The sequence below is a fragment of the Moschus berezovskii genome, chromosome 23 (assembly GCF_049115385.1).
Source record: "Moschus berezovskii isolate FMDL1 chromosome 23, NW_MosBer_1.0, whole genome shotgun sequence".
In the NCBI taxonomy this organism is placed as follows: domain Eukaryota; kingdom Metazoa; phylum Chordata; class Mammalia; order Artiodactyla; family Moschidae; genus Moschus; species Moschus berezovskii.
Window position 1 is genome coordinate 47,266,776 of NC_142482.1, and position 14,139 is coordinate 47,280,914.

General features: G+C 42.4%; 1 long non-coding RNA gene across 3 annotated transcripts in view; it reads right to left on the reverse strand.

Annotated features, from left to right (window-relative positions):
* LOC129543237 (uncharacterized) overlaps nucleotides 1-14,139 on the reverse strand; it is a 398,644-nt gene that overhangs the window by 210,220 nt on the left and 174,285 nt on the right. The window lies entirely within an intron of this gene.

The window sequence follows — 14,139 nt, forward strand, 5'->3', positions numbered from 1 at the left end:
ACAACTGCTGTTACTTCCTCTGTTCCCTCACTCTTGTCTCCAGTTCTTTCATAAAATTCCAGGAGTAAGAATTGAAACCCTCTACCTAAGCAAAAGGAGGCACCATCTTTTTAAAAGTCTAGCTACCAAAAAGATTTATACTGAAGAAAATTGTTTTGTTTACTCAGAGAACACAGACGTGCCACAAGGGTGTGGCGGGAGAGAAAGCCTAGTGTGTTGATGTTAAGTCTAGGTTTTATCCCCAGGACCAGTTGTTTCTCATCATCATCATTGTAGAAAAATCACTTCTATTTAAGTTGCAGATCAACATTTCAAACCTTATCAAAACATTAAAACATTCACTTTTTGAGTGGGATGATGATGAATCAGAACTATAGAAAGATTCGGCTGAGCACCCTTTCAACCAGACCTCGATCACAGCGCCAAGTCCAAATAGTGCCTGACCTCTGGATATTAGAATGACAAAAGCCCGGGCAACAGGTCAGCAGATTCCTGCCCAATGTCAAATGAGAAGTCTAAGTCATTACATGAAGTCTATGCTTCTGTGTCCAATGGGCAGGCAAGCTTTCCTACGAGAAGTTCCCAATTCTCACGAAGCAGTGAGCCCCTTTTCCTCCGAGAACGTGACCACGGCTTCAGTTTTGCAAGCTGAAAAAGTTTTGGAGGTTGGCTTCACAACAATGCAATAACGTTTTTGAACTGTATACTCAGAAATGGTTAACACAATAAATTTTATGTGTTTGCTATGACTGAAAAGAAAAAAAAACATATCTAGCCCATAATCTGGAAATAACTGCTCTCTCTTCTAAATTACTACTGCATTTTCACTGTATCTCTCTTAAGATATTGATCTACTAGGAATTTACTTAGTATAATGGTGCTAACTCATTTGATTCCTTAAAGTAGCAGCTACTAGTATCAGTCCTCCTTTTATAGACAAGGAAATTAAGGCCCAAAGTGATTAAATAAACTTGTCCAAGATCATAATGACAAACTGATGGCACTGATAGCGTCTAATTCATGTGTCACCTCCCTTACCTCTTACACACCCTCCGCCTCTTTCAAAAGAATAGTACAAGCCACAGCCTCTCCTAACTTCTCTCATCGACCTTCTGCAAGCAGGCTGCCCCCACACCATGCCCACTCCACAGCTCTCCCAAAGGTCACCGACAGCCACCACATCTCTGCCACTTAGCTTTGGAAGCTTATCTCACTTAGGTTCTGTATACAAAGGGCTGTGTCTGCCCCACCCTCTTCCTACTGGAAATTCTCTCTTCCCTCAGATTGCTGGACACCATCTTCTCCTGGTCATCCGCCTCTTCGTCTGACCAGTCCTTTCTTATCATGTTCTTAACAGATTTTCTTTCCCAGTTTCCATCAAACAATGGCTAATGGGTGACAAAATGAGTAGTTAAGATTTACCCTAAACTGATTTAACACACCCACAGGGTTCTCGAGACTTGTGTAATAGGTTCTACGGGCTTCAGGATGTGAGTCTTCTGGAGCTGTCTCTTGAAGATGAGGATTGTACATAACCTACCTCACACCTCCAAACATCTGGCACACTATCTGACACATCATAAACCTTAACAGAGACTTGTACCACGGAATCTTACTATAACTAAATTCTCTCCTCCAGGTCTGCTTTCCTAGCACACAACGTCACTTTTTAATGAGACAAGTTCCCAAACTACTCAACTGTCCCTTTCATTCCAAGGACAGTTAAGGGTGCAACATGGGCTCCAGACTATAGCTAATGCAGAGGTAGGATATCCTCGTTGTCCTTATTGGGTGGTTCTCAGCCCTGCCATGTCTGTCTTGGAACATCCCGAGCTATTGTATAGGAACTTCCATTAGATGCTGCTGTGTCCAACTGCTGTTGTCCCACTTGCCATTGCAGAAGGTCTCACCCCACTATAACAGCATTAAATGAGATCAGGACATTTAAGTGATTTCCCTGCATTTCCTAATCCAATTAATTGAGTAAAATACTTGAACCTCTATTAAGAAAATTAGAGGAAGCTCAAAAGGTGTGTGCAGCATTGACATATATACATTACTGTGTGTAAAATAGCCAGTGGGAAGCTGCTATATAGCACAGGGAGCTCTGCTCGGTGCTCTTGATGACCTAGAGGGGTGGGATGGTACGGGGTAGGAGGGAGGTTCAAGGAGGAAAGGACATACACACACATATAGCGGATTCGCTTCACTGTACAGCAGAAAGTAACACATTGTAAAGAAATTATATTCCAGTAAGAAGAATAATAAAAACACATGTGGACATCCAAGTCAGTTCAGTTTAAGTGAAGAGTAAAATAAGGTGATATATAGATAAAATCTGCCATAATATCCGACTGACAGGAAATTACACAACGGCAGAGTTTTGTTCTTTGTTACCCTTCCTTTAAGTCTTTGTTTTACCCACCAGCCTCCAGAATGGTTTCCATTTCATCCTTTTTTGAATAGTACATTCTAAAGTCTACTTCTGATCTGACCTCACAGATGTTTTCCTATTAGTCCTATGCTCAGCATAATGGAATGTTAACAGGCTGTTATGATTTACTCTACAAAAATCAATGGTGTAGATGCTGCCGGGTAAATAAGCTACTTTGGTGGGTATGCCTATCCATACGGCATTAGGTACCATTTGAAAAGTGACTGCCTCAAGGGATGAAAATCCATCCCAGGGAATTCAGAGCATTCTTGAATTGATATGTGTGTGTATGTGTATGTGTATACACATACACATACACACACACACACACACGGAGAAAGATGTCTCACCTAATTTCACACACCTGAGTAACTGCTGAGGTAGTGGCTCAGAGGTAAAGAATCCACCTGCCAATGCAGGAGACACAGGTTCAAGCCTTGGGTCAGGGGAATCCCCTGGAGAAGGACACAGTAACCACTCCAGTATTCTTGCCTGAGAATTCCTGTGGACAGAGGGGCCTGGCGGGCTACAGTCCACGGGGACAGAAAGAGTCAGACATGACTTAGCGACTAAACAGCAAAAACCTATCCTTATTAGTCTGTCATACAGACAACATCCAAAATAGGGCAATATTAAGATAAAAATTCAATAGCAAATGGTGACCACTAAATTGTAGATTTTGGAAGGCAGTTGTCTGGTACAAGAGGATTAATTTTTTTGAGTCTAGAAAAAAAGGCCTAACATATAACCAAAACCAGTAAGTATATTACAATAGGATATTCAAGATAAAAATGGTAGTTTTTAATTGAAAAATTTTGAATTCTATGTTTCAACATATAAAACATATCATTCTTTGATAAGTGTGACGGGACATGAAGTTGACCCATGAAAGTATCAATTTTAAAGACTGAGTGGATTTTTTTTTTTTTTAAGAGATCACAATGCTTTGAAAGATTGGGAAAGAAAGGCCTTTCTAGACTTCTGAGTGTTACAGAAAACATTCTCCAACCCGAGTTGTCTTGAAATATGTGTGTACTCAGAGTTAAAGCTTTTTTCAACATTTTTTTTTAATAGAATACATGTAAAGCTATCATTACCAAGCCCAAAGGCTCTACTCTCAGGAACAATGGTGTCTGAAGCTCAAATATCTCAAATATCCAACCAGAGAAACAAGCATACAAAGTGGAGAGTGAGATGTGTGGGGAGCTGGTCTATGGTAGCCCTGGAGTATTTCTAATCAGTGTCTTACTTTAGGATAGCTAACTACTGAGTAATAAAACAGCACACCAACTTTTACTCAGTTTTATTATTTAAAATTCTCTATAGACAATGAACCCCTTGACAGCCAACACAGGGAGCTGAGCATGCCCACTGGCCCCCGACTCTTACACACACTACGTGGAATGTAATCAACATCACCACCTCCATGAAGCCTTCCCCAACTCCTCTCTCGGAGCACAGGCTACAAACTGTGATTTTCTGTTTATTTTTCCTCCTACCTGGTAGATGGTGAGGTTGTGGACCCTGAATTTACTTTCCCAATATTTCCAATGCCTTACAGAGTACCTCCAACACAACCAGCCTTCCACAGTCTCAGTAATTTAAGGAAAATCCATTGAGTATTTGTTATTGATGAGGTTCTTGCCAATGTGCTGGGTTCAAGCAGTGAACCAAACATAGGAAAAGGCCAGTTTTCATTGAGCTTACGTTCAAGTGATATTGGAATGACTCCTATTGGAACGCTGGAGAGACAACCGTATTTCTTCTTGATGGCTCGGAAATTTACTCACTGAAATATAAAGAAACATGAATTCGGCCTGTTTTTACATCATTCTTTACCACTGTAAAGGCCCAAACCTGATTGCAAGTGAAATTTATAGGCCTGGAACTATCATTGTGTGTGTGCTAAGTCGTTTCAGTCGTGTCCAACTCTTTGTAAGCCAGTGTCCACCAGGCTCCTCTGTCCATGGGATTCTCCAGGCCAGAATACCGGAGTGGGTTGCTGTGCCCTCCTCAGGAGATTTTCCTCAACCAGGGATCGAACCTGTGTCTCTTGTCTCCTGCATTGGCAGATAGGTTCTTTACCACTAATGCCATCCAGGAAGTCCACAGTCAGATATTAAACCTTCCAGAATTTACTAATAAGTAAGCTTACTAATATTAAGCTCACTCATTTCTAGATCACTGAAGATGTTTTCAACTTACTGAGTATATATATGGTGCATACATGCTCAGTCGCTAAATTGCGTCTGACTCTTTGCAACCCCATAGACTATAGCCACCATGCTCCTGTGGTCATGGAATTTTCCAGGCAAGAATATTGGAGTGGGTTGCCATTTCATCCTAGAGTAGATCTTCACAAACCAGGGATCAAACTCGCATCTCCTGTGTCTCCCACATTGGCAGGCGGATTCTTTTAACACTGAAGCCAATATATATGGGTCAAACATAGTAAACCTCAACTGTAAGCGCCTAGAATACCAGGACTGTATCCCATTCCCTATTTATCTGCAGCCCTCAACAGATCTGACGAGTAGCAAAGCACTCAGCAAATAATGAATGAATGGCATTATGACTACACTAGCCACTGTGAAAACTGGTTGAAGAGCTTTGGTTATGTTTTTCTGCTTTTTCTCCCCCGTCTCCTATTAATGACATTTTGAGCCACTTAAAGGCAGAGATGCTCTGTCTTCCTGCATAAATCATGTACAGAGCCCCAGATGGTGTCACGCTCAGGTGGCATGTGTGTTGCATCAATATTTGTTCATTGATTTGTTGCTCAAATACCACTACTGAGTCGTGTTTGCCTGGCAAATCATGCAACTTTAATAATTAGTGTCTGAGGTGGGAAGCTGCCTTTTTATTTAAAAAAAAAAAAAAACAGGGGTGAATGTGAAGTACTGAGTTTGATACTGGTCTGCTTGGAAGTATGCTGGAAGGAAATGCACTTCAATAGCAAAAAAAATGTAGATGCATAAAATATTAGGGTAATACCACATTTGTTTTACACAGCACACCCACACATACACACACATAGAGGCTTGCTGAGTAATACAAATACCTTCAATACCTCTGGAATCTGAATATTCACTCTGTATATTTGCAATGTACAAGCATCAACTATTGCTCCAGGAAATGAAAAGACTCATTCTTATATCCAAAGTCACTAGAAGATTCTTCTGACCAAAAGTACATGCACTCAGTGTGTTATCAGGCTCCCAGAGGCTGAATGAGGTGTTTTAATAAACTGCATTTCTGATTTACTGAAGATTAACCAGAAAGCTGTTTATGGTTCAAGCCATCTGATTGGAGAAAAAAAAAGTTGGCAGGAACAGTACAGATGATGGAATTAAATCTTGCCCAATAAAAGGAAGCCTTTCTTGTACTTATCACTGAGATTTTTAGGAATAAATTAAGTTCACTTTTTCATATAACGAAAATAATCTGTGATGGTAAAGAATTTAAGTAGTGCAAGACTGGGTTTTTGAATTAGAATTTTTAATGCAGTGAACTGTGACGATGCTATTATAGAATACTGGGTCAAATGTACACAGATCCCAGAACATACCTGGGAAGGACCCTTAAAAGTTTAAATCCTTGCCATGTTTTACTATCATTCATCTCTCCTAAGAGAGATGCTCAAAGAGAGCATATGTTGATTAAAGAATTAGAATTTTTGAGTTCTGGTTACCAGAGGCTTCATTTTATCTTCATTGAGAAAAATAATTCGATATTCTGAGCTCAAGCAGTCAGATCACAGCCAAAGGCAATGATGTCGTTAATGCTTAATTGAAAACTCTTCTGAATTATTAATGATGCTAGCATAATGGCTGCCTTCAGATAAATACATATTTATTTCAATTAAAGCTTGTCCAAAGTAAGATTATACTGCAATGACAAACTAGTATACTCTTCAGAGGTATTACATTATTTTATACAATAAACAAAGCCCTAAAACTTAAGGTACACGGAAAATCTTCTGTAAATCTCATTTACTGTCCAGTGCTGAAGTACTGAAGTTACCTGCCTATCCCATGATGTTCAAAACTCAGATCACTCCTGGCTAGGAAACATGCCACTCTTCCTAGATTAACTTTACCTCACTTTTTACAATCCAGCTAGAGCCTTTTCCAAAAATTCACCCTGATTCCGGCCCCCAAGAACGGACTGACCACCCACAGCCCTTTCCACACTGTGCAACAAGCAACTGTTTCTGTTCACATCCACCATCACTAGACCCGAAGCTCCTTGAGGGCAGAAACCATTTCTTACTCATCTTTAAGTTCCAAAACGTAGCAGAGTACCCAGCACATAATAGGCAAGGAAAAAGGCTAAACTTAACTGTGATCATTATCTCTTATTTATATACAGGATACTTTGGCTGAATGTCTTATTTTTTAAAAGATACTGACTGGGGCAAAATGAAAATGTATGAACAACAGAATGGAGTTTTAAGACAAAATTTCAGCAGATGCCTGGAGTATTTCCCACTGCAAATATTTAAGACAACCTAGCCTCAATGTAACCTGTGCCCCCTTCTAAAGGATAATGAACTAATGGAAGGACAAAATGCATTATTAACTAGTGCTTATGATTATCTGTGGAGAAGGCAATGGCACCCCACTCTAGTACTCTTGCCTGGAGAGTCCCGGAGGAGCTTGGTAGGCTGCAGTCCATGGGGCCACGAAGAGTTGGACACAACTGAGCGCCTTCACTTTCACTTTTCACTTTCATGCATTGGAGAAGGAAATGGCAACCTACTCCAGTGTTCTTGCCTGGAGAGTCCCAGGGACAGGGGAGCCTGGTGGGCTTCCATCTATGGGGTTGCACAGAGTCGGACATGACTGAAGTGACTTAGCAGCAGCAGCATGATTATCTGTTCTTGAAAAGCATCATAAGCAAAACCCCAGCTTTGGGTGAAAATCAGTCATTTGGATATTTCTTATGGGACTCTATAGAAACTGTGGAGGTATACAGAAAATATAGAAATCTTTTGTGGATTCATTTCCCTAAAGTCTGAGTACACTTCCTTATCATATCCAGAATTAAAATACCAAAAACAGAATTCATGCAAATGCAGGTGTAAAAAGGCATTTCCATTCGAAGTAACATTTTTAATCCAAGGGAAGTTCCACTGCTAATGAAGCTTTACCTTTAGTTTTAAGCCTTGCTTTGAAAGTTTTATTGATTTTAGACAGTTACATAGTATTTATGGGATTTCCCTGGTGGCTCAGATGGTAAAGAATCTGCCTGCAATACAGGAGACCCAGGTTAGATCCCGTGGTTGTAAAGATCCCTTGGAGAAGGGAATGGTTGCCCACTCCAATATTCTTGCCTGGAGAATTCCATGGACAGAGGAGCCTGGTGGGCTACAGTCCATGGGGTCCCAAAGAATTGGACATGACCGAGGGACTAAGACACACAGTATTTATGCCGAAAGTACCAAGAGAAAAAAGGCTGGGGTGGCGGGGGTGGAGAAGGGAGTGAGCAAGAGGAAAGATGAGGCTCTGGTCAAGTCCACGTGTGCCGGTCTGGCCATGCAGGCCTGTGGTTTCTGCCGGGCTCTTCCAGAAGGGCATGTCCTCACAAAGCGTCTATGAGCTCAGGCAGGAGGGGGCGGGCAGGAGCGGTGTCAGAGAGCAGGGCCAGGAGGGTTCCCGTGGAGTCAGCAGACACAGCCCGGAGCACAGACACAGCAAAGATTCCACAGGAGAAAACCACCAAGGGCAAATGTGGCCCCAGTCATGAGAGACCCGGTAGTTAGAGGAAAGGCTTTTTAAAACTCAGTGGAAAAGGCGCACACACAGCAGGCACCAGGGTAATTACCAAAGCCACTGGGCCTGTCTGCCAAGTGGGGCTGATGTGGCCTCGTGACCAGGTTTTATTCTTGGTTTCTGCTGCCCTCTTATCCCTCAGCTCTTCCTGCTCCCACTGCTCAATAAACCAGCAGATGCTTGTTTCCTGTCCCGCAGACCCTGGGCTCTCTGTCCTCGGGTATGTTTTGGCATCTACTTCAAAAGTTGGAGGAACTTCCCTGCAGCTCATATGGGAAAGAATCTGCCTGCAATGCAGGAGACCAGGGTTTGATCCCTGGGTCAGGAAGATCCTCTGGAGAAGGGCAGGGCAACCCACTCCAGTGTTCTGGCCTGGAGAATTCCATGGACAGAGGAGCCTGGTGGGCAAAAGTTGGAGCATCTGTGAAATGGACGAGCTTCCAAAATGCTACTTCAAGATAATCTAAAGAATTTATTTCTACAGATCCAAAGACTACTCTGAATTTTCCTTCCAAATAGACATCAAGCACAACCCTGACACAGACAGTCACCAGGACATTTTTGTTACTCTAGACAAATACACACGATTGTTCAAATCTGCGGGGGTGGGGGCGGGGGGGTTGCTTCCAGATCTCTCCTGAATTCCATTTGCTCCCACTTCTCTTGGGTCTCCACACAATTTTATTTACTCCCGTGGCTTCATTACAGGCTACATGTCAATGACTCCCAAATCTCTCCCTCCACGCCGGACCGCTCGGCTCAAATCCTGACCCAGATATCCGAGAACCTAATGGACATTTCAAGTACAAACTGCTTCAAATTGCACTCATCCTCCTCTTGCCAGTGTATTGTATCACCCACCAGCCTCCCCCTCTCACTTGGGAGTCATCCTTGACTTCTCTCTCTTCTTCGCCTAGCATCTCGTCAATAAAGCTACTCTGGCCGGAGCCACGCTCTATTAACCAAGAGGAGCTAGACTTCTGTCAGAGGTGAGCACGCTCTCATGCTCTCGAAGGAAGTCTCTTCCAGGCTCCAGCATGCGAAGCCGATGCCTATTGCAGTGGGCGCCCACCAGCTGAGCTCAGCCAGTGCCCTTTTCATTCTGAGCCGCCTCGAGGCCACGCCCCTATGTCCCCATTTCAAAAGCACTAGCTGGCTCTGCAGAGGATCCATTTCCTTACATCTCTGGGGTGGGGGGGAATTCCCTTTAAGAAGCCTCTGTAAACGTGAGAGCCTCAAAAAAGCAAATCGCATTTCCCAACAGTAGCATCTCTAAGGAAAATTCTTTAAGTATGAAACAACAACGTATTTCATAAAACAAACCCAAAAGGAATCCGACCAGTCAGTTAAACTGTAATAAGCTGCAAAGCCTGACCTAACTGGAATGGAGAGTTACAGTTGTGACGGGAAGAACAGAAAACACAGTTAGGAACGGTGGAAGGCCACGGACGGACCGAGTGACCCTCTGCACATTTTCTATTCAGCATCAGTGTTTTTCAGCCCGTCCTCGACCTGCTGAAATCCAACTCGGATGTTGGTACCTTGTGAGGCTATACTTCAACACTGGACTATCAATGCAACCCCAAGCAGAATTATTAGAGTCCAGTGTCTAATTTGGAAGAGTGGACTTAGTTTCAGCTCAGTTCAGCTTTGTGAGGAGAATATTTCAGCCTGGGGCTACATGTCAATAAGGGTCTTTTCCTTGCTATCTTTGGGCAGCAGAGTCACCATTTCTAAGACCGACCCCACACAACAAGTGTGCATTATCAAGTGTCAGGGTACCACCAGACAATCCAGACACTGGTGGCAGCTGAAAGGACAGAGTTCACGCGTGCTGCTTTCCATAATGAAATTAATTCTCTTTACCCCTGAGTTAAGTTGATTACTCAAACTCTCAAGACTTCTCCTCCCTCTATCCCAGCCGACTCACGTTTTCCTCAGGCTGATTGACGCTAGGAAAACAAGTATTGCATTATGCCTGACTCCTTGGAATGAGATCAGTTCTCGTTTCAAATTCCCTCTAAGAGCAACCCTGAGGCCACAGACCCTGTTAGAGATCCCAGCTGCTCAGTGGCGCAGGATGGCCTAAGCTATGGCATGGAAGCACAACCAAAGTCACAACCAGCAAACACATCCTAACCCCAGACTGGCATCTTCATAGGTCTATTCCGAAGCGCTGGGCACGAACAAGACACATCTGTAGCTAGCCCAGCCTCGGCTCCTCCTCCGGAGGCTTCTCGGCCAAGGCGAGGCTGCGGTGCAACGTTCAGCAGTGATTTTCTCCAACTGGCACCATCTGTGCCTGCCCTGCCAGACGTGCTGACAGAGCAGGCTGCGTAGACCATTACTAATCTCCCAGGGTCAACGGGGTCAGGCCTGCAACACGATGCCTATAGATTTCAAAGGCTGGCCTTCCCTCCCTGCCAGCTAATCAATCTATGTTGAAAAGCAAGCACATTTGTATTCTACTTTCTTTTAAATTTCAAAGAAAAATCTCATTTTTAAAGCTCTTAGCTTGAGGATTGCTTGCATGTAATCAGTGTCCTGATTCCAGTTAAATTGTACAAGATCTTCGAGGGATGAGGCGCGCCTGTTGAGTTCTTGCCAAAACCGTAAAAGAGACCAGGAGGACAGCTCTCCTCGGATGACGAAAAGCCTTAAACCAGAGACACAGAGGAAGGACAACGTGGATCAAGATTCAGACTCTCCTGCAAACCCCTATCCCAGGGCTGAGTCTACAAAAGCAAAGTAAGCGCCAGTCAGAGACTGTAACGTCAGGTTGGTAATAAAAATGCAGCAAATTCTGCCATGAGGATGTTCCCTACTATCAGCTGCCTTCCAAGGTTCTACTGAACACCTACTATGTGCCAAGAGCTTTATGCTTCTTTGCATCCCTATCACTAAGGAACGGGGATACCTTGTGAGTCTAAAACTCAGCCTCTTACTGGCAAGAAGAGCTCCAGAGCCCCATGAGAACAGGAGTATGGGAATCCTGTCTTCTGAGTGCCAGGGGTAGCAGAGACTTCCAGCGGAAGTAAATGAAGCATGGTGTAGATAAGCTCATTAATACAAATCTTTGTGTGTCAAGACCAACTACTGTAATAATTTCTTCATAGCAGATGGTATGTTATTCTAGATCTTCAAGTCCAACGATGACTCAATCTGATACAAGTCAGCCCCACAACTAAGACATCACCATGAGCTCCAAAGAAACTAGACCTTTTGTTTACAATAATTAGAGGTCTAAAGAAATCTCAAGATAAGTGACTTCACCTTCTTACTTGTGCTTAGATATCAGTTTCTCCACTTACCAGAGTTTAAGTTGGGTTAAAGGAGTAGGAGGAAGGAGGAATTTGTGGGTTAAAACATCATGAATAATTCCTCTCACCCAGATCACTTTCCTTGTAAAGTGAGCTGAGAGGGTCACACATCTGACGTGGCTGCTTCAGCACTATTTGAGGAGTAGGTTCGCATGAGTTCCATGGAGTAGTTTCTTCTTCCAGCTTTCCCAAGCTTCAAGCAACTACAGACTCTGGGCTAAGCTGGCTGCCAACACATCCACTCTTCCCTGCTCACAAGGGTGGCTTTATAGTGTCTAAAAATAAGTCACACAATCACTTAGATCCCCTTCAACTATTCAATATCAAAGAAACACTGCTGTCTTAACAACAGACCTCTTCTCTGCCTTTAGACTTATCTGGATGTTATAAAACAAACCCAACACACACAACAAATGGGAACATTTAAGAGGAGATCATGTTTCATATCTATTCTACCTTTGCTAACCCAGCCTGAGACCTCCAGTGTATGGAGAAAGATCATTCTATTTATAAAATGAACACTTTCACATTCCAGGATGGTTTGCTTCAGTCTCTCAGAAAGATGTGAGATTTTACTAGGCCTAACTTCACACATTGGGCTTTTCACAGAGAGCTTTATGACATCTTTCCCACATGTCTGAGCCTTGTTCTGTTTTAGTGGCTTGACTTGCTCTAAACACCAGTATCTTCTTTTTTAAACAAAGACTGCCCAACATTCAGCTTCATTTGTCTGATTCTGCTGGAGCAAAAGATAAGGATCTAGACAGAGGCTTTCACAGTGTTTCACCTATAACTTGCCTAAACAACCAACTGACAAACAGGTTCTGCCCAAAGGTACCCAAGGCATCCACACAGCTGCACAGACCTGTGTCTCCGATTGTGGTTCCAATACAAAAGCAGCCAGTGGAATGATCAGAAGGCAGGATGCCTAGATGGTACAATGATAAATCCTTGAGGGACCTAAAGATATCAAGTCAAGCAAGGAGGTGCCAAAGTAATGGCAGAACTATGGTCATAGATTCTCAACAAACCCAAAATAAAACTACCACAAAGCCCAGCATTTCCACTCCTGGTGTATATCCGAAAGAAACAAAAACACTAACTTGAAAAGACATATGCACCCCAATGTTTACTGCAGCATTATTTACAGTGGCCAAGATATGGAAAGATTCAGTGATGGATGAATGCATACATGTATCCATGTATGCTTATCTATCCACACACACGCAATGGACTACTACTCGGCCATCAAAAAGAACGAAATTCTGCCATTTGCATAAACTTCAGTGGACTTGAAGAGTATCATGTTAGATGAAATAAGTCAAACAGAAAGTTAAATGCTGTATGACATCACTTATACGTGAAATCTCAGAGAGTACAACAAACTAGTGACTAACAAAAAAGAGAGACTCACAGATATACAGAGCTAGTGGTTACCAGCAAGGAGAGAAAAGGGGGTGGGAGCAATATAAAGACAGGAGACTATATGCTGTAAAAAATAAATAGAATACAAGATTATATTGTACAAGACAGGGAATATAGCCTATATTTTATAGTAACTATAAGTGGAATATAACCTTTAAAAGTTGTGAATCACTATATACCTATAACCTATGTAATCCTGTACATTAACCACATATCAATTAAAAAATATGACCATATAACTCACAGAACAAGACCTACACACCCAAGTTCTAAGTGGAGATGGTAACAGATCCATGTTTCTTAAACAGACCAATCATCTTCAAAAAGGCTAAATAGATAATGGCCAAACTCTGTTCCACTTTAAGCAACTTACAATCCTAAAAAGTTACCAAAAACATCTTGAATTTTGTCTCCTTGATTTCTAAAGATTTAACCATAATTCATTAGCCTACTACTGAAAGGAAGTATTTGTGGGGTTATTTTTTTAATTCTCTCATCAACTCTAGGCTTTAACATTCACATTTAATAATCAATTTTTATACTCTGCAAATGCAGAGTTAAAAAATACATGACTACACTTATGAAGGGGGAAGAAAAACCCTCATTTCTGAAGATGTAACAGAAGGACAAAAAGAGATACGGTCCATTTCATTCTCTGCCTTTCCTAACCAATTAGATTTTATCTGATTTATGAAGATTTCAAAGGAAGATTCCTGCTTCATCCTCAAAAACCCAATCTGACAAGAAGCCAAATTACAGGAAGTCCCCACTCCACTCCAAGCCTTGACTGGGGCCCTGGGACACTAACAAGATACCATCTCTGCCCTCTCTCATCACTTCAAAACAAACGAAAAGCAACACTTGTAAGTCTTTACCACTGTAGTGTTCAAGAAAGAGTGGCGTACATGAGATACCGACCAAACATCCAGCTTTCATTCTAGGTTCAGAAAAGTGGGGAAACGACTTCCAGAGTGAGAGGACTAAGAAATGCTTTGGTTTCTGATATAATGTTGGTGTAATATTAAAAACCAGTTAAGAGTGATCAAAGGAACCTAAATGAAACACTGTGGTCACTCTTCTTCCATGTATCATTAGTGTTTGCCCAAAGGCTGCCTCCGTGACATATCAAAATGGCTTGCCCCAGACTTGCTCTGCTTGCAGGAACCAGATTTCAATAACAACCCAT